We start from the raw sequence: 6,790 nt of genomic DNA, 5'->3' as shown, positions 1-6,790 counted from the left end.
ATAACCATAACCATAACCATGTGTGCATTTTTGTATGTGTGTGTGTGGGTGTGTGTGTGTGTCTATCTGTCTGTTTCTCTGTCTGTCTGTGTGTCTGACTGTCTGTCTGTTGTGGCATCCCATAAGGGGACATGTGTACGGACGGTATATTCCTACAGAAAGAGGTCATGGAACTCCCAAAATGGCCTCCTTCATAGAAACTACACCTCCCACAATGCAGCGGGAAGAGTGCAGGTGTTTGGGATTAATCATCAAGGCAGAAAGGAGACCGACAAACGGTATGTTGGGTGGAAGACAAAGGACCACACGGAGGAAGCTTTTGGGAGAGCTGCTCAAAGAAAGTTAAGCTTGTGGACTGGAAAGCTGGAAATTGAGTTTTGGACGTTGGAGTTTTTGAATTTATCTGAAGGACTTTAATGAATGACAAACCTGGCTGAGACGGAGCTGTAAAAGTTTGGTTGAGTTTTTATCTGTGTGATCCTTTGTAAGTTACTCTAAATCGTAAATTGTAGAATATAAACAAAGTCCTTTTAGGCAAGTCCCTCCACTCGGCGGCCATATGGCAATGCTTTTTGGGCACTCGTCGGGCATCCATTTCTGCAGAAATGCGCGTGCGCAAGGCTTCACGACACCAATCTTGCTCCAGCGGCGAGATCACAACACATGATTGGCACGATGTCTTCACAACACACCACATGATTGGCTCAATGTATTCACATTTTCACGTTTTGCTGAGGAAGGGGTGTGATATGGCCATATTGGCGTTACAAACTAGCCCCATGCATTTCTATGGAGGATTTTTTTGAGTGCTGAGTTTTTTTGAGTGCTCCTCATTAGAAAGTCTCTGATATAAAAGCTTCAATCTTCTGTTATCACAGTTTGTGCTTGTGCTAATATTGCCCACACGGCCTCAGAACTCAGAAAACCCGTCCCGACACTACAGTACAGTGTGTGTACAGTATGTGTCTGTTTGTGTGTCCTTATGTCACAATAAACACTGCATACAGAAATGTGTTATTCATAGAACTTACCCTACTACTTTTGCATGTGATGGTGTAGCCTATGATAGAGTGATAGAGCCATCGATATGTGTATTGGGCTTTGGAGGAAAGTGGAAATGATTAACCAAAGTCATTACAGCATAACAACATACTGTAAAACTAGATCATATGAATCCAATGTTTATACAAGCATTTTGACATATTTGATAAGCACATAGACTTTTATGACATAATTCATTGCATTTGAAAATACTTTTAAAGACACTCACGTCTTTGAGAGCTTCTGCATCCAGAGGTTTCTTTGTAATCACTGAAGCAGATGTATCTCCAACAGTGTAGTTCAGCTCCAGGAATGAAACACAAACCGGGCATGATGGAGACTCCAAAAATATTTCAGCTCCTTGTGCTAGTCACAAATTCTATGACACCTTTAATGACAGATTATTTTGAAATAAAACAACTGTATGGGTGATGTTATTTGCCCTGAAATTGCATTTTTAATGTATCTGCAGTATTTAGTCCACATCATCTCTCTATAGTATCATAATTATTAGCAGAAAAAATTAATTATTAGCAGTCTGTGTACTGACTGTCCTCTAGCCCACTGTTTTACTGCTACACTGTTTACATGCTATATTAGCACATATGCACAACCCCTCCCTCCCTCCCACAGCTTGGATTGTGGTCGTACTTAATGCTTAGCCTACCTTATATAATACTTGACCAATGGCTGTAACCCTATTACCTCAACCTATTCTTGGACTGATATATTTTTTTATATTACCTTGTCTACATCATACGTTATTCTCTTATATGTCTATATTTCTTTTATGCTGGTCTCTAGACCTTATTCTTGCACTGTTGCACTGTTGGACTTACTTATTTGCATCCATCACCATGACACTCACTTTCATAGAGCACCTTGCCATGCACACAGAATTACAGGCTCAGTCCCTGCCCTGTCACTGCAAGCGCCAAGTATTTAATATTTTAGTATTTTCTTATCTTCTACTGTCTCTATTGTCCAGTGGAGTTTTTTATATGTATATACTTATATTACTTGTTTCTGCTGAAAGTGCATGTTGTGTGTGATGTCCTTATGCTACTGAGACCTTGAATTTCCCCTTGGGGATCTATCTATCTATCTATCTATCTATCTATCTATCTATCTATCTATCAAGGACATCAGATATCTGGACAAGCAGTAACTCCACCTAGAAATCAATTGAAGTGAATGGCATTCCAAGTGGATGCGTAGTCCGAAGACATATTCCATTACAGTTTTTCTCAGTCGCTTTGGTGCTTTTCTCACATCACTATTAACATTTGCACAGCAGTTTTGCACGCTTTGGTGCATTTCTCAAAACAATTAGTGCAAACTGCAAAACCTGGTGGATAACATGCAAAAGCACGTCACTGGCTCAAAATGGATAGTCCATTCCTCAAAAGCAAGTATTTATGTCAATGAAACTGCCAGTGTCATCAAAATGAGAAGTCTTGACACCATCGTTTATGAACAAGATAGTCAAATGGCTTTGTCATTTTTTTCATTATGACAGTTTATTCTTTCAGTGTTTTCCAATGCAAAAAAAAAGGTCAGAACTCGGTGACACTACCTGAAAATGCTCAAGACAGCACTATACAGTACTTGCAGCCATTTGAAAACTACAGTAAAGTTACAAATGCTGTAGTTAGGGGAGTGAGTACAATACATTGAATATGTACGTTTCACAGTTTTACTGTATATGCTCAATTACAGCAATTGTGACAGAATTTGATAACTAGTTCACCAATTTTGTATGTAATGACTCAAGCAAAGACTATTAGTTTTATTGGGAACGACTATTCAGCATCCATAAGTATAGTTCATTTTGACTGACATGACAAAGCAACTGATACATGTTCAAAAGCATTTGCAATTTGTTCAGAGGAAGGAGAAATTGCTACTATGATGTGCACAAATGACTAAATGTTGTGGAGGTTGAACTAATAGTTATACAAATTTTCATTCTGATCTGAGAAAAGCACCAAAGCGACTGAGGAAAAACTGTAATTAATTTGAATTTATAATCCATGTTGACACCCCCTCTCCCCCCTCAACACACATAAATGCAATATTTCAGAGTGATCACCAGCTGCAAAACACCCAAAGGGGCATGTCCTGATATTGCCACTTGTAATGACTCATAGAATGCCTCCCATCCAATCAGATATTAATAAACAGTTCGATCTGACCTAAGTGTTGCATTATGTGGAGTAAATGATTAACAGCACTGATTCTGTTATCATGACCTTCTCCACCCAGGCCCAGTTCCTACCTCTAGTGTGATAGTTACTGTAGGTCAGCGCTCCCCAAATGGCAGCCCACGGGCCACATCCGGCCCGCAAGAACCAAATGAGTGTTTCTGGCATGCATGCGCGGACAAGAAGGAATGCATTAATAGAAAGAATGTATTAATAGAGAGAATCCTCACTACATCCGACTTTTGTGGACCATTGAATGCCCTCTGGCCACCAGGGCCGGCTCCAGGCATCCACCCAAACAAAGTCAAGAATTCTTTTTTTTTTTCAGTTGTGCATCTGCACGGCGTGCAGCTTTAAACCCAGCATGGATGTAGATGAGTTGGTGTTGAGCCCAACAGCTGGACAGTCCAGACCCAGTGGCTGGTCACCATGTTTTAAGTTCCAGCTCCACTACCAGGAAGAAATATGGAGGTATACAGTCTTGAAAATCTCTATCCAAAATCAAGATCCCATGCAAATGCTCCTTGTTGGTGCCCCCCCCCCCCATCCCAATCCTCCCCCACCTTTCTTATGCAGCCCTTGCCACTTAATCTACTAAACCCCTCTTCTACTGCACTTTTAACCCCCTCCCCCATAAATGCACAAATAGGCTGACACCAGACATAATTTCACTGCATTTCTTACTTCCAGTAACTATATGCACACTGAAAAAAATGGGCTGTTAAATTAACATAAAAAAATCTTGTACATCGGTTGCATCAATTAAATCATGTCCACGAAGTCCAATTAATTCATGTTAAAAGTGGCAAATTGTATTCTGTTAAATTAACATGATTTTTTCATGTGTATGTGAAGAAATTGTTTCTTATCAGTCAAACATGATTTTTTTCTTGTTTGATGGACATAATTTTTTTGATGCAACCGATGTACAAGATTTTTTCATGTCATATTTTAAAAACTATTGCATGTCAAATGAACATGTTATTTTAAAAAGCATCTTCAATAACCTCAAGCAATCAACCACAACTAGAATTTGAGTACACATTTACACATTTATTTCACATTTCCAGACATTGCAGACAAATGAAATCAAGGTTAAAGACAGTGGTCAAAGACAGTGCAGTGCCTTTAGAACAACACAAACGAGGGAAAAAACTTAAAAGGCTGCAGCTTCTGTAGTTTCCCCCAAATCTGAACAAAAATACAAAAAAAATCATGACAGCAGCAGCTACATCTGTATATGTGCAGGGGTAGTTTGTGGTGCGGCCAAAGTGGGGATGGTGGAGTTTGTAATGAGCAAGTAGATCAGACCTACTTTGAACCGCTGATTCACATCTCTTGCACTGCCACATTTACTGTGAAAGAGAACACAGAAAGGGAGGTTGATATACCAATACAGAATATGAATACAGACACACAACATTATGATCACAACACACATTTAAAAATGTATAACACTTCGTGAATCAAATTTACCATGTATTGTCCTGTGTACAGCTTTACAAACTCAGCATTACTCGTCTTAAAAAAGTACAAAAGCACATTAAGTGCACCAAGATTTATGACCATGTAGCATTGAACAGTTATAAAAGGTTCAGTTTCATGGAGAAGAAAGAGAGGGAAGTACAACACAATAACAAAAAGAAGGAGGGAGAGAGAAAGTGGAAGAGTTAGGAAAAAAGTAAGAAACCGATGGAGAAGAAAAGAAGAGGGAAGTAGGAATACAAGATTAACCTGAGAAAGGATGTATAGAAAGTATGAGGGAGGGAGACAAAAGAAAGAAGGGAGTGACCTAGAGAACAGGGCTGTGTGTGTGTATGTGTGTAAAAAAATAATCAATTGCTGTAACTTACCTGGCACATGCACCAAATGTTCCAATTTCAGTAATGCTGCAGCAAGCTCCTTCTGAAGTGTATTTGGAACTGTGAGGGACCGTTTGCTCTACAGGTGGTAAATCCTCTTCTGCAACACCCAAATCACATGATACAAATTCAGCATTACTCGTCTTAAAAAGTACAAAAGCACATTAAGTGCACCAAGATGTATGACCATGTAGCATTAAACAGTGAAAGGTTAAGTTATCTAAATGTATTGTCCATATGCAATGCTAACCAGTGACTGCCAGATAAACAAAATGCTCCTTTGGCTGTTTGAAGCAGGATTTCACAAGACCATTTTTCAAATATCATCATCATCAAAAAGCTTCAGCATTTATTCACCAGTTGTCAGATGGGTTTCAATGCACGCACGCGTTACCCTTTAGTAGCCAGTCATGCCTTGGCGCCATCAAAACCCAGCTAGCTTAGCTTGATGTACACTTTCTAGGTTCTAAATCCGCACTAAATCAGCAATTGGCGTACAGCAGTGACCACAACAGGTTCCCGAAAATGAAATGAATTCGCTATGAAACGTGTCGAAATAGTAAAACACACACCACTTGAATACGACGACAACGCCACAACAGTAGCAGCTAACCCATAGCTGGTATGATTAGATGTAAGAAGTTAGTGCAACTATCTGTTTGTAAAAACGCAATAGCTTGGCAAACATTCAGAAAAGTTACCGAAGATTAAGAATCAATTGATATTTACCTCACATTGTAGATCTTGCATGCCGCTCGTAATGTCTTCAGAGCAAGCAATTGTGTGGAAAGCCAGTTGATTCCTCCTTCCCGCTTAGACTCAGGTTAGGTGCACGAGCTACCGGCGTGTTCACGTCACGTAGGCTATAGTTCTTACCATCCAACATGACAAAATTATGTGAATTTGACATTCTCAAGGAATAGCTTAGGCTCACATGATTTTTTTTAATTTCTGAAGGACCACTAATAAATCATGTGAGGTTCTTTCAATAAATTCATGCAATTTCAACAACCCCAAAGAGACCTTTTTTTCAGTGCATGTGACAATAAACTTCCTTGTATCCTTGTAAATATCATGTTTTCACATCTTCACATTGTCAAGAAACTTTCTTTGTAGTCCTCAACGGAACAAGGAACTGTTTGACAATGTCAGGAAGCCCGTAACTTTCCGTAAACAAGTGACAGGTTCCAGAGATCAATCATTGATCTCAATTTTACAAGGGATATTTCAGGACAAAGGGACACTCTTATGAAGCATAATGAGGCTGTACTGTAGAAAGCAGGTCAAGGAACAGTGTTTACTGTTTTCATAAGATGTCCCTGGTCAGACATAAATAGTGATTAAGTCTTCAATAATACTGTTAGGATGTTTTCATTTGTCAAACAATTTATCCAGCGTGTTTTTTATACAGTATTTTTGCCTGTGTTCTGTTGTGTTGTGAATTTCGTGTGTGCCTTGTTCCTTGTTTTATTCTGCCCCATGTTTTATTCTTGGGAATGTGCAACTATGCTTAAAAGTGCAGTCAGGGATGTTAACATCCTTCACAGCTGCATTAGCTGCTGGTTGTAAAACCGATTGTTTTCGTTTTGTTTCATATACCGACAGTACTCGGTGACCTCGAGAAATGGAGATCTATGTGAAATCTCGCCGGATTACTCCTTTAAGAAGGCAACTTTATCTTTG

General features: G+C 39.3%; 1 long non-coding RNA gene across 1 annotated transcript; it reads right to left on the bottom strand.

The window, feature by feature from the left end:
• Positions 1 to 4,277: 4,277 nt before the first annotated feature.
• LOC143137898 (uncharacterized) lies at positions 4,278 to 6,142 on the bottom strand. The gene is made up of 3 exons (XR_012990135.1): positions 5,837 to 6,142; positions 5,099 to 5,207; positions 4,278 to 4,600 (listed from the first exon to the last, which is right to left on the bottom strand). It is a non-coding gene; the product is annotated as an uncharacterized LOC143137898 (long non-coding RNA).
• Positions 6,143 to 6,790: the final 648 nt, after the last annotated feature.

Source organism: Alosa pseudoharengus, unplaced genomic scaffold (assembly GCF_046254945.1).
Source record: "Alosa pseudoharengus isolate Yale_2024_CS ecotype anadromous, Long Island Sound unplaced genomic scaffold, YU_APseudo_1.1 YU_APseudo_1.1_scf_1, whole genome shotgun sequence".
Classification (NCBI taxonomy): Eukaryota; Metazoa; Chordata; class Actinopteri; order Clupeiformes; family Clupeidae; genus Alosa; species Alosa pseudoharengus.
Note: the sequence above shows the minus strand (reverse complement) of the source record. Positions and strands in the feature narration are given on the sequence as shown.